Source organism: Leptosomus discolor, unplaced genomic scaffold (assembly GCF_034619465.1).
Source record: "Leptosomus discolor isolate bLepDis1 unplaced genomic scaffold, bLepDis1.hap2 HAP2_SCAFFOLD_35, whole genome shotgun sequence".
NCBI classification, from domain to species: Eukaryota; Metazoa; Chordata; class Aves; order Leptosomiformes; family Leptosomidae; genus Leptosomus; species Leptosomus discolor.
The window spans coordinates 2,339,744-2,353,246 of record NW_028237764.1 but is presented as its reverse complement, the minus strand read 5'-3'; positions in this window follow the sequence as shown (position 1 = coordinate 2,353,246).

The window sequence follows — 13,503 nt, the reverse complement described above, 5'->3', positions numbered from 1 at the left end:
GGATGTAAACTAGATCTCCAGGAAGGACAGGTTGCTGATGAAAAAGTACATGGGGGTTTGCAGGCGGTGATCCGTACACACCAGGAAAATGATGGTCATGTTCGCCACCACTGTTGTCAGGTAGACGAGCAGAAGGACCAGAGAGAGAAATAGCTGTAGTCTTTGATCAAGCCCTGAGAAACCCTCTAGGATGAACTCAGTAACTGCACTTTCATTTTCTGGTCCCATGCTCAATTTCAGTTCATCCTGATGAGACAGGAACCTGGCAAAAACCAACTGTGATAATTTCACCGTCTGGCTGAAAAGTTCGATCCTTCCTTTTCTGCTGTTTTCCTTTCTTGCAGTCTTCCTATATGACACAGACAGAGACAGTCCTATAAGCATTTCTGCCACCCCAATTTTTCTGTTTCACATTTCAGTGGGAGTCCTCACAGAATTTGTTCTCCCTTATCTACCCTTTCCAAACACTCACAAAGGATTTTTTTCTCCAGAACACATTTTAAAGAGGCTGTTAGCTATTTCACCCCATTCCTGGGTAATCCCAAATTCATTCACTCAGACCTGTTGCAAACCTCTGTCACACCTATGTGCCAAACTCTCCTCTTCTATTGCACAAACATTAAACAACCAAAGCAAATGAAATCAAATCAAATCTGTATGGTGAAAGCTGTTCTTTCTACTTTTCAATACTTGCCTTTTTGGGCTAGGAATCACCGAGAATATGTTGATTTCAAAATAAATAATATCAAGTATATTTCTGTAATCTTCCACTTTCTTCCATAGCTTCTTCCACTCTGTTTCTTCAGGAAAGGGCAGGGGGGTGACAGGGGAATAAGGACCAAGTCTAACTTGTCTTCCTTAGTACTCTAAATAGCGACTGAAATTTTTTATGGTTCCACACAGTCTCATCTGAAATCTGCCTGCACAGAAACGCAGTTGTTTCCAAACAGCTGCTCATTGCTATTACCCTCAAATGTCCTGACCGAAACGCAGAGCAAGGGTGTCCCAAAGAGATTTGTAAGCTTTCTTTTGCGTGCCAGTTATAGGCTGGGAGGACCCAGCCTCTAGTGTTTTCTCTTGTCTCCATTGAGTATAGAGGGAGCATCTGGGAAACAATTTCTCACAGGCACCTGCAGCACAGTCGGTGACACTCACTGTTCAAGTCTCAAATCTCGGATGTACTCAGTTATTATTTTTTAAAATCAAAATACGCATCTAACAGAAGGAAGCATGAGAGAAGTATATACAATAACGACCGATGTTTTCCCCTTCATCTTTACTGTTGTTTTTAGACATAGAAAGGAGCAGAGCAGATGAGACCAGACACAGGATGATTCACAACTCAAGGGGAAGAGAGCGAGGGGAGGAGCTGGTGGGTTTGAAGCAGTGAAACAAAAGTTCTCCACAGGCTGTGCTGTCCCCTCAGGCTCTGTCCCAGGGTAGAATGGGTAGCATTACACAAGGAGTAAAATGGGAATTTCAGCATAGGGTGGTGCTCCACGTTGGCACGACATTTCAGCTTGGGGCTCAGGCTAGTCTTACATCCCAAATGCCTGGCTTGTTCTTTGCCTCTAGTCTGGCACAGGGGAAGCTCTGCACTGGGTTCGCCTGGAAAACTTTCTGAGGTTGAACCACCGGCTGCATTTGAGCAAAAGCTCAAGCTCAGTCACCTCCAGCAATTTGAGCGTGGTGAACCGGTGAATCAGAGGTGGTCATCCCAGTTTCCATTTTCTGGGTCAGTTCAAACACTCAAAGGCTGGTGTATTCTTACTCCATTGGGTGACACCTAAATTATCTAAAATTATTCTTCTCCTGAAGGTACCTCCTTAGGGGAACCTGCAAATTTGCAGACATATTCTGTTCAGGCCCAGCATCGTCAAACACGCAGCCAGCCTATGCGATAGGGAGTGAAGAAATAGAGGATATGAAGGCGAAGGATACCCAGGTGAAGAAGGCCTTATTGTGGCTTTGCACAGAGGTTATCCTCAGGATGGTGCCTCACATGGAGACATAAACCACAGCAGTCCCTGTGAAGGAGCTCAGCAGCACAGCGGAGGAGAGAGCAACGCTCCTGGTTCATAGTAGCTGGTGCCCGTGCGGGCTCCTCTCAGCAAAGGGATGATGTCCCAGAAGAAGCAGTCTCTGCACTGGGCACAGAGGGTCTGGTGGCACACAAGATGGTGAGGCTGAGCATGGGCAGAGGAGCCATTCCCCAGCAGGTGAACATGAGCACGGAGCACAAGCAGGAGTTGGCAAAGACAAGAGCAACGCGAGGGCTTGCAAATGGCCCTGCAGCCATCGAAACACATCGCAACACCTCGGTTAAACTCAGCCGTGCCCAGGGAGACAGAGAATGTCTGCGGCTCATGAGCAGCCACAGAGATCTGTTAGTCTGCAAGACGGGACTGACAAACATGTCAGGGGGAAGGACCAAAGTGAACTAAATCCATGGGTCAATGCTGCAGGGGATGCAAGGCCCCCTCATGACCTTCACCCCAGATGAGCCTGAGAGGGGAATGGGATGGGACCCGCTGTCTTCCCAGCTGTGTATGTGCTGCTGCTGGTGTGGTGGCTTTAAAGGAGAGAAGGGATGGAAAGAGGTAACAGGATTGAGGCAGCTCCTGCCCTGAGCCTTGAACAAGAGCAAAGGAAGAGAACAGGGAAGTAAACGGGTGCAGACCCTTAGACACGAGAAGAACACAAACCTGCAGGACAGCAGCCAATGGGGCTAGCGGTAGTGGCCTGTGGACAATGCCTGTACACCAATCATAGCTTACTTAGTGGCGCGTATACTAGTAGAGAAACGTATATAATGATGCTGTAGCAAACAATAAAGGTCTTCGATTCACCCTCGATCGGAGTCCATGCCCTCAATCTCCACAAATGGCTCCCGAACAGGGACTTGAATCGCGGCAGTGAGCGACCGGTGGAGAGCCCAGCCGAACGAATAAAGCAGTGGATTGAGAGCTGCCGTCCGGACAAGTAATCACCTAGGAAAAAAGGTGAGCGGCTGGGAATGTAACTTAAGGAGTAGCTGATCCGGTGGCAACCCCGTTGAACTTCCCAGGCTGCTGAAAGGAAGCAGGATGATGAAGTCACATTAATCTTCTCTGCAGGACAGGGGTGAGCAACGGGGCAGAATGGGTACCTCTGTGTCTGCAGAGGAAAAGACTGTCATGAAGAACTAAATAATCTGAAGGAGCAGCTGGATAAACAAAGCAAGAATCTCAATAGTTTAAAAAGGGAATTGGAACGAAATGTGCAGGAGAGAGAGGCCAAAATTGAGTCCCAACTTAAGTGTATCTTGAAGTGGTTCAGGATCGCAGTCCCCGGAGTGGACTCATGTACTATCTATTCCCCTGAGATATGGGACGAATTTCGCCCCAAGGCTTGGGAAGAGGGGGACTTGGAAATGTTGCGTGCCTTGCCGGTTAAGTACAGGCGCCAGATGGACCCCCTGGAGTACCCCCTCTCCGAGTACCCCTGGTTCCATGGGACGCTGTCATGGCTGAAGGTGGCTCAGCTGGTGCTGGTGGCGGCGCCGGCTCCCACGGTGTCTGCCTGGTGTGGCAGAGAGAGATGCGCCCAGTGAGAGCGTCCTCCTCTTCAGCTGCCAGGGCCGGCCGGCCCCGACCCCTGCGGCCCCGACACCCATGGCCTGGCTGAGCACCTCCCATTGCCCACCCCCGTCAAGGAGGAAGGAGGACAAGGACAATGCCGAAGGCTCATGGCGGGGGAAAAGGGACCCCCGGCATCACACCTGGGGTCACCCCAACCCTTCCCCCTCCCCCCAAAAATGGATCTCATCCCCCCACCCCCCAAAAAATGACCTACCCCATCCCCTCCAAAAACACTGCAGTATGGACCTGCCCCTCCCACCCTGGTCAATTTTCGGGGGGCGGGAGGGAAGTCTGTTGCTAAGAAAATTGGGAAAAAAAAAAGAAGGAAAAAAAAAAGAAAAAAAAACAGAAAAAAAGAGAGGGAAAAAAAAGAAAAAAGGGAGAAAAAGGGTAAAAAACGAAAAAAAAATAAAAGGAAAGATATAAAAGCCTTTGACAGATTTCTAGAAGTGGATTCCTGCTAGCTAGGAATAGTCTGAGTTACAGGGGCTGAGCTTGTTTTCCTGTGTTTGCTTTACTTTGCCTTGGTCACGTGTGTTTCCTTTGATCTGTAACTGGTCACTCAGAGCGAGCACCAGTGCAGTTGTTCTACAGAAGCCTGTGTAATAGTTGGGCATGTCACGCTGCAAAATCGTACAGCTATTGGTGTTTTGCTTTTAGCACAAGTCATGGATGTGAGGATTTTGAAGGAATGTGTTGCATGAATTTATCAGATCACTCCGAGTCAATCCATAAAAGTATCCAGATGCTGAAGGACAGAGTTCTCAAGCTATGAGTTGATGAAACATGGAAATGGCTGAATGAGCTTTTAGAGGGATGGGGTTTTGTTAGCTGGTTTAAATCACTTATTAAGTTGTTGTTAGTCTGCCTGCTTCTCTTCCTACATATCCTTATCTGTATACCATGTCTCCTGCAATGTATTAAGCGTTTAACATATGACTGTCACAGCTGTCTTGGTTGTAAGCAAAGGAGGGGGAGATGTAGGAGTAAATCAGAGGCGACCTTTGGAAGCCGGCCAGGCACTGTTGCACTGAGGAGGAACAAGGAGAGAAGGGGTGGAAAGAATTAACAGGATTCAGGCAGCTCCTGCCCTGAGCCTTGAACAAGAGTAAAGATAATACAAAAGTAAAGAGATCCTCACCGTTAGATAGGAGAGGAACTCAAGCCTGCACGACAGCACCCAATGGTGCTAGTGGTAGTGGCGCATGGACAATGCCCGTGAACCAATCACAGCTTGCTTAGTGGTGCGTGTGTTAGTAGAGAAAAGTATATACTGATGCTGTAACACACAATAAAGGTCTTGGGTTTATCCCCAATCGGAGTCCGTGCCCTCAATCTCCACACCGCTCTGCGCATCCTTCACGACCCAGAGCAAGAAACAGGCCACTGAGAACATTCATCCAGTCCGCATGCTGAGGAGATCCCCACCGCGGGCACTTTGCAGCCCCACGTGCCAAACGTGCTCCCCAGGACAGCAGGAGACAAGTGGCCCGGGGGATCCTCAGGAAGGTCCTTCTGCCCCAGGGAAAGGGCAGCCTGACCTGAGCTGACACCCACACCAAAGGGTTTCTCTTTCCATGTCCCCCCTGCACACACACACACGGTGCCCTGCTCTTCTCCCGGGACATCCCATCTCCCCACAGAGACTTTTCCCTACAAAGCTCATCTCTGCTGACCTGGACGGCCATTCCTGCACCCCCTCCCCAGGCTCCCCACAGACCCTGAACTGGTGGTGCTGCTCTGCAGAGCAAGTGGGCTGTGGTGGCCAGGGCCATGCTGGTGAGGCTGAGAGGCAGACCCAGCTCAGGGTGGCTACTGTGCCCTCCACCTCAGCACACAGATGCTTCCCCCGCAGCTCCACAGAAGATCTTGGAGAAAGGAACTCAGACAAATAAGTCAGTGCAGGGTCCTTTATTTGGATTAAACACACGGAGAGCACAGCTCCTTATTTACACAAAGTCTCTGGAGCACACAAGACAGGCAGACATTGACATAGAAATAGGACGAGGAATGATAATATTTTCTTGGACATTAGTTTAATGAAATATTTCATACCGCCTAGAAAAGCTAAAACGCCAAGAAACCAAAGCAAACAATCCACCAAAGACAGACTGGGCTGGTAATGAGTTCCATTACTAGTGACAGGCAGAGGAAGATGGGCAGTTCATTGCTGCTTTTGCAAAGAAACCAGTCATAAGTTTCCTCAGGGCGTCCTTGAGCTCCTGGTTCCTCATGCTGTAGATGAGGGGGTTCACTGCTGGAGGCAACAACGAGTACAGAACTGCCATCAGCAGGTTCAGGGATGAGGAGGAGATGGAGGGGGGCTTCAGGTAGGCAAACATGGCAGTGCTGACTAACAGGGAGACCACGGCTAGGTGAGGGAGGCAGGTGGAAAAGGCTTTGTGGCGTCCCTGCTCCGAGGGGATCCTCAGCACGGCCCTGAAGATGTGCACGTAGGACACCACAATGAACACAAAACACCCAAAGGATAAATAGACACTGACCACAAGTAGCCCAGCCTCCCTGAGGTAGGTGTCTGAGCAGGAGAGCTTGAGGATCTGGGGGATTTCACAGAAGAACTGGTCCACAGCATTGTCCTGGCAGAGGGGCAGTGAAAATGTATTGGCCGTGTGCAGCACAGCATAGGGAAAAGCAGTGCCCCAGGCAGCTGCTGCCATGTGGACACAAGCTCTGCTGCCCAGGAGGGTCCCGTAGTGCAGGGGTTTGCAGATGGCAACGTAGCGGTCGTAAGCCATGACGGTGAGAAGATAAAACTCTGCTGCAATAAAAAAGAGATTGAGAAAGAGCTGGGCAGCACATCCTGTGTAGGAGATGGCCCTGGTGTTCCAGAGGGAATTGGTCATGGCTTTGGGGAGAGTGGTGGAGAGGCAGCCCAGGTCGATGAGGGAGAGGTTGAGGAGGAAGAAGTACATGGGGGTGTGGAGGTGGGGGTCACAGGCTACAGTGGTGATGATGAGTCCGTTGCCCAGGAGGGCAGACAGGTAGATGCCCAGGAAGAGCCCGAAGGTCAAGAGCTGCAACTCCCGTCTGTCTGCAAATGCCACCAGGAGGAATTGGTTGATGGAGCTGGCATTGGACATTATTTAATTGCAGGAATGAGGGACTGCTGAAAGAGAAAAAGTCATTGATAAGTGAGGGCAGATTGCGCTGAACCAGTCTTATCCCTTTTCCCATAGATATCTCCCACAATGGCTTCATTTTTGAGGGAACTTCAGACAGTCCCTTTTTGTGAGGTCAGGATTGACGAGCAGGGACTCTACCCATGGGCTCCAGACAAGTCAGACCTGTGCTATTGCAGTGGTGTCAAACAGCCCGTGCATTCGGTAGGTGTTCCTGGCAATGGGTGCTTCACTTGAGTGAGAGGTATTTGCCTCGGTGACCGTGTGACAATTGTCCCTATTTATTGCAGTGTGATGGAGTCAGCACCCAGACCTGCTGTGTCTGAGAGGGAAGAGCCCAGGAGGGACCCAGCCCTTCCAACTCTACTCTCCTGAACAGCAAAGTCTGGGAAGGAATCACTGTAGGCTGAGAGAGAATATTTCTCACCATCATTTTCCGTCTACAGGCTCTCTCCTGACATGATAAGAGCAGCGTGCCTGTGGGGGAGAATGGGCCTGTCACTGGGTTCCCATCCCCCCTGCTGAAGTGCTCCCAGCATGGGGGAAGGGCACTTCAAGCTCTTCAGCCCAGGGAGATGCTCAGGTGCCCAAAAGACAATGCCCAGTATCTCCTAAAGAGAGACTCACCTTGTTTCAGGTTACTGCACTCTACATTATCCAAAGCCCCCAACGTTCAGTGTCTCAGAACGCATCTGAGACAATCCCCTGACGTCCAATGCCCACAACCCAGAGCTTTCAAAAGCAAGAACAGGAGCAGCAGGAATTGGAGAAAAAACCACAAAGCAATACCCTGATCCTTCTGCAAATGGGGAACAGGAGAGGAAGGCAGCTGGCACTCGGGAAAGCCTTCTCCTTACACAGCAGAGCACAGCACCTCCATGTTGGTGACATCCCAGGCCAGCTGGTCTCAGACCCTTTTATCTGCAGAAGGAAGAGGTTTATGTGTCAGGAGAGATGCAACTTTGCTGGGGATTTCTCCTTCCACCCACAGCTTCCCCCACAGATCCGTGAGGAACTCCCTGGCAGGATGAGTGCTGATGCCAGCTGGTGACAGAGTCCATGCCCCAGGTAACAGCCACCTGAGGTGAAGAGACACAGCTTGGAAGGACAGCCCTGGGCACCCCTGGCTGCACACCCACCTTCACACCCCACAGCCATCCCCACCAGAAGGCAGCCGTCATGCCCTGTCCCTCTCACACTGCACTAGGGAAGCCCTGCTCTGCAGCCCGGCTTCCTCTTCTGCATCACAGACAGATCCCAGAGGTTGGACACATTCAGCAGATCCTGCAAGGAGCCACCGACACATCACCCTGCACCCAGAGACTTACTGTGTCAGAGGCTGGGAAGAGTTCTCCTCCAGTGAGCTCTCACCCATCCTCCCCCTCTCCCCTGCCTTCAACCTCTCTCTGCCCCGCTCCTTTCTCCTTGGTGCCCACAGGCAGCCCCCTCAGCCCTGCTGCGCTTGGCAGAGCAGCTGCTGCTGGGCAGAGCTGTCTCCCTGCAGCTCTGCCTGCTTGCTAGGAGCTCTCTCTGTCCCAGGAGCCCAGCCCAGATCAGCACCAGAGCAACAGCCCAAGAACTTTTTAATCATCTCTCTGGTGGTTTAGTGTGAAGTTCATAAATCACAGAGACTGTGAGGAAGTTGAGGAAACCTCTCGAGGAGTCAAAGTCAGATGCAAACTCCAAAGTTTCTTGGAGTGCTAATGGTTTCCTCTGAGGGAGGTTACTGACAAAGTCTCCCTGGGGGCTAGTTAAAAAGGAAAATGTGAGCCAGTGATGACAGGTAGGCAAAGGCAACATGAAGGTGGCTCAGATGATGAGTAAACCTTGGTGTGCTTTATCAAGACAAAAGACCAGGCCCTGAGCCCCAGCCCCTGCAAGGCAGACCCTGTCCCTCAGCCATTCCTCAGGGTTTTTTCCTGGGGCAGGGTGATGTGGGGATGTGCAGTGCCAAGGGCAGGGCCAAGGTCCTCTGCTTCTGGGGTTGTGCTGGGTGGGCTGAGGAGGCACTGAGGTGCTGGTGCCGTAAGGTATAAAGGGTCATCTGGTAGGCCTTGGGGGTTGAGACAACAGCCGTAGCCAAGGGGAGAAAGACCTCGGCTCTCTTGGGGGCTTTTTGTCTTGCCAGAGCCCTTGAGCGTCTCCACCACAGGAAGTCCTACAGTGTCCCACACCTGCGCTTGCCATTGCACCGTGAGATCAGACTGTGCCCAGGAGAGGCCTGAGCAACGCCTGAGGGACATGTGGCAAGAGGACAGTGCTGCCAAGAGCTCTGGAGTGTCACCCTGTTCCCAGAATCACAGAACCAAGGAGGCTGGAAGGCAGCCAGCCGCCACCTTTTCTAGGCTTCCCCTTCATGCTTGGTTTTAGCCAGCAGCTCCTTTCTCAGCCATGCCAGCCTCCTGCCACCTTGATGTGACTTCCAGCATGTCAAGGTGGACTGTACTGGATTGTTAAGTGGAGATCCTTGAGTATCAAACAGCTCTCTGGACCTGTCTTCTCTGCTTGTCTGTAGCCGATGGGTTCTTCTAAGAAGGTCCATCAGCAAGCCGAAGTCTGCCCTATAGTAGCCCTTTTCTTTCTTTTCTTCCCTTTTTCTCAGTATCCTCAAGTCTACCTTCTCCCCCTGGACTTTTCCATTCCTAGCCAGCTCTTCCTTGTTTGTAAATGTTGTGTGTTAAACCCAGCAAGAATTTAGGCACAACCCTGCAGCTTGCACACCTCCCTCCTCCAACCTCTGTGGAACAGCGGAAAAGGAAAGAAGAATAAAAGCAAGAAAACTTGTGGGTAAAGATGGTCACTTGGGGTCATTGCCCTGATTGTGTCCCCTCCAAACCTCTTGTACTCTCACCCCCCTAGTCTATTCACTGCTGGAGCACAGTCAGAAACAGAGCAGGCCTTGACGCTGTGCAGACACTCTTCAGCAACAGCCACAACATTAGTGTGTTCTCAGCATAGTTTTGGTCACAAATCAAACGCAAGACGCTGGGATCTTCCATGAATAAATGTATCTCCAGCCCAGCCAGACCCAGTCCAATCTCCACCCCTTCTCCATCCCCTTACTCTCATACTCAAGTCCCACACTGTGCAAAAGCACCTCACCTGCCACCACCCCTTCCCATCACGTGACTGACAGCTATTATTGCCTTATCTATGGGTCATCCCTCTCACATGTCCATGAAACGATCCATAAAGTGTCCACTGATTTAATGTTGTCCATGACTTGGGTTCCATTTGGGATGGCGGTTACTGAGGACAAGAGAGGTGTGATGTGTGGAGTTACTGGTCATGAAACCAGCTAAGGTTGGATCATTGCTGCACTTGCTCAGGTTTTTAGAATGCTCATTTAGGTGATATGTGCTGTAGAACTTTCTAAAATGTACAACTCAAATCGGGAGTTTTTTTCTACCCAGGTTAAATCTACTGCAGGTACACATCAGATTTTCCAGAAATAAACCCAGTGCACCCACATCTTTGAGAAAAGAAATCCCACAATCAGGTTGGCCTTTTCCTAAGGAAGGAGCAACCTGTGCTGTCTTTCCCGGACAGTTCCCTACGTGCACTATAGGGACATTATCTCTTTATGCAATAGGCAGGTTTTTGTCTGGGCAGGGCCAGGTTGATCAGTCGAGCCTCTGGTATTAACTACGCAGGTGGCTTCTGCCCAGGCTGCATCCCACCGCTTGTATTTCCCAGCCCCCTTTGCTCTCACTCTTGTCCTTAACAGTCCCTTCTCTCCGTCAATCATTCTGGAGGCTGGTGTGTGACAGGGGATGTGGCACACCCAATCATTGCCACGTTCCCTGGCCCAGGGGCTTCTGAGGGTGTTTCAGAAAGGAATCCTGCTGTCTGCCTCAGGTCTTTCTGGGGTGCCACAGCACTTGCTGTTCAAGGCCCAGGATGGTGTTTTGGGTGGTGGTTTGCGTCACGGGACATGTTGCCATCCATCTGGTTGTCACTTCCACCACAGTAAGCACATGGCGCTTGCCTTGGCAGGTTCGTGGCAGTGTGATATAACCCATCTGTGAGGCCTCTCTGGATTGATATCACACCCACCATCCTTCACACCACAGAGGCTTTGCTCACTTGGCTCACTTGACTATGGCGCATGTGTCACACTCCTGAATAACACCTGCAATGGCTTCAGTGGTCAAGTCCACCCCTCCATCTCAAGCCCATCTGGACATCTGCTAGGGTGATTACTGAATTGGGGCTTGGGTTCCTGTCTCATCCCTGGTTCCCTCAGGTGTCATTTGGGTTCCCATCCCAAACATGGTGCACTCCATTGTTATGTCAATGTCACAGTCATGGCATCCTCAGAGGTGGCTTGGGTCCATATCTCAACCATGTTGTTCTGACAGCACCAAACAGTGACTAAATGGGTTTCACTGGGGTAGGCAAGACACCCTTCTGTTAGGCAGTGTGTCCATGGAGAGGGATTACCTGCCTTTTCAGGCTTCAAAGCACAGGCACTGGGAGGTGATAACCACCCTAGGGACCTGCCCACACACCCTGACACCCAGAGACTGGTTGCCTCAGGGCAACTCTCAGGATCTCCTCACCGCTAACTTCTCTCCTCTGATGCCACAATTCCACACCAGATTGCACAGGCATTAGGAGACAGCAACAATGTTCCCATAAAATTGCTGCATCATTATCTGGAGACCCAAGACTTATCACCTCCCCTTTCTGAGAAGAACAAGTGGGCAACAAAGAAAAGGACACCTCTGTTCTCCCAAAAGTAACAGATGGAACCACATTGAAGAGAAACACCAGTTACTAATGCCCAATGACTTTGCAGAAGTCAATGATGTAAACATAGTATCATAGAATCATGTAATTGTTTGGGTTCAAAGGGACCTCAAATATCACCTAGTTCCAACCATTCTGCCATGGCAGAGACACCTCCTACTAGACTAAGTTGCTCAAGGTTCCATCCAACCTCATCTTGAAGACTTCCAGGGATGGAGCTGAGGCTGACCGGTCTGTAGTTACTTGAGTCCTCCTTCTTGCCCTTTTGAAGACTGGAGTGACATTTGCTTTCCTCCAGTCCTCAGGCACCTCATCTGTTCCCCACGACTTCCCAAAGACGAGGAGGAGTGGTCTAGCAATGACTTCCGCCAGCTCCCTCAGCACCCATGGGTGCATCCCATGAGAGCCCATGGATTTGTGTATGTCCAGCTTGCTTAACTGATCCCAAACCCAGTCCTCATCAACCAAGGCAAACTCCTCCTTTCTCCTGATTTCCTCTGGGGCCTCAGGGGTCTGGGACTCCTGAGGATTGTTCCCAGCAGTATAGACAGAGGCACAGAAGGCATTCAGTAGCTCCACCTTCTTTGTATCCTCTGTCACCAGGGCACCTTCCTCATTCAACAGTGGGCCTGCATTGCCTCTGGTATTAGTTTTGTCTGTAGTGTATTTGGAAAAGCCCTTTCTGTTGTCCTTGACCTCCCTTGCAAGGCTTAACTCCAAGGAGGCCTTAGCTTTCCTAGTTGCCTCCCTACATCCTCTGACAACACTCTTACAGTGCTCCCAATTGGCCATCCCCTCCTTCCAAGATCTATAGAATCTCTTCTTCCACTTGAGTTTGCCCATCTCTTCCTAGTTTTGACATGCAAGTCACCTGGCTCCCTTTCTTGATTTCCTACCCACTGGGATGCTCAGATCTTGAGCTTAGAAGAACTGGTCCTTGAATAAAAAACAACTCTCTTGGGCCTCTTTACCTTCTAGTACCCTGTCCCATGGGATTATCCCTAACAATTGCTTGAAAAGGCCAAAGTTGGCCCTACTGAAGTCCAGGGTTTTGATTTTGCTTGGTATTCTCTTCCTGCCACAGAAGATCCTGAACTCCACCATCTCATGGTCGCTGCAGCCAAGGCTGCCCTCGACCTTCACTGCTTCAACCAGACCCTGCTTGTTAGTGAGTAGGAGATCCAACAGTGCTCCCCTCCTAGTTGGCTCATCCACCAATTGCATCAAGAAGTTATCACCGATGCACTGGAGGAATCTCCTGGACTGTGAATGGCTGGCTGTGTAGGCCTTCCAGCAAGTATCTGAGTAGTTAAAATCCCCCATGAGAAGCAGGGCCTGTGATTGTGAGGCTGCTGTCAGCTGCCTGTACAAGGCCTCTTCAACTTCCTCATCCTGATCGGGTGGCCTGTAACAGACACCCACAACAGTATCTCCCATGCTAGCCTGCCCCTTGAGTCTCACCCAAAAACTCAGCTCGCTCCTCATCCACCCCTGGCCAGAACTCCATACATTCTAGTTGCTCTCTCACGTAAAGAGCGACTCCCCCACCTCACCTTGCTGGCCTGTCTTTCCTAAAAAGGACACAGCCATCCATGACCACATTCCAGTCATGTGAGCTGTCCCACTATATCTCTGTAACTGCCACCAGATCATAACCTCTGGACTGCACAAGGGCACATGGCTGGCTCATGGTCATCCTGCTGCCCACCAGGACCCCTGCCTGTCTTTCCTAAAGAGCCTATACCCATCTGTTCCTGCATTCCAGTTACAGGAGCTATCTCACCACCTCTCACTGGTACCTGTAACATCACAGCCTTGTAGATGTGCACACATCTCTCATGCCTCTTGTTTGTTCCCCACTATCTGTGAGTTGCATAGAGGCATTTATGTGGGTCCCTCCCCCTGTTGAAGCCGACTTCCCAGCTGGAGTGCTTCCTGGCTGGAAATCATTCTCTTATACTTGATGTGCTCTCTCGCTGGCTGGGATCCAT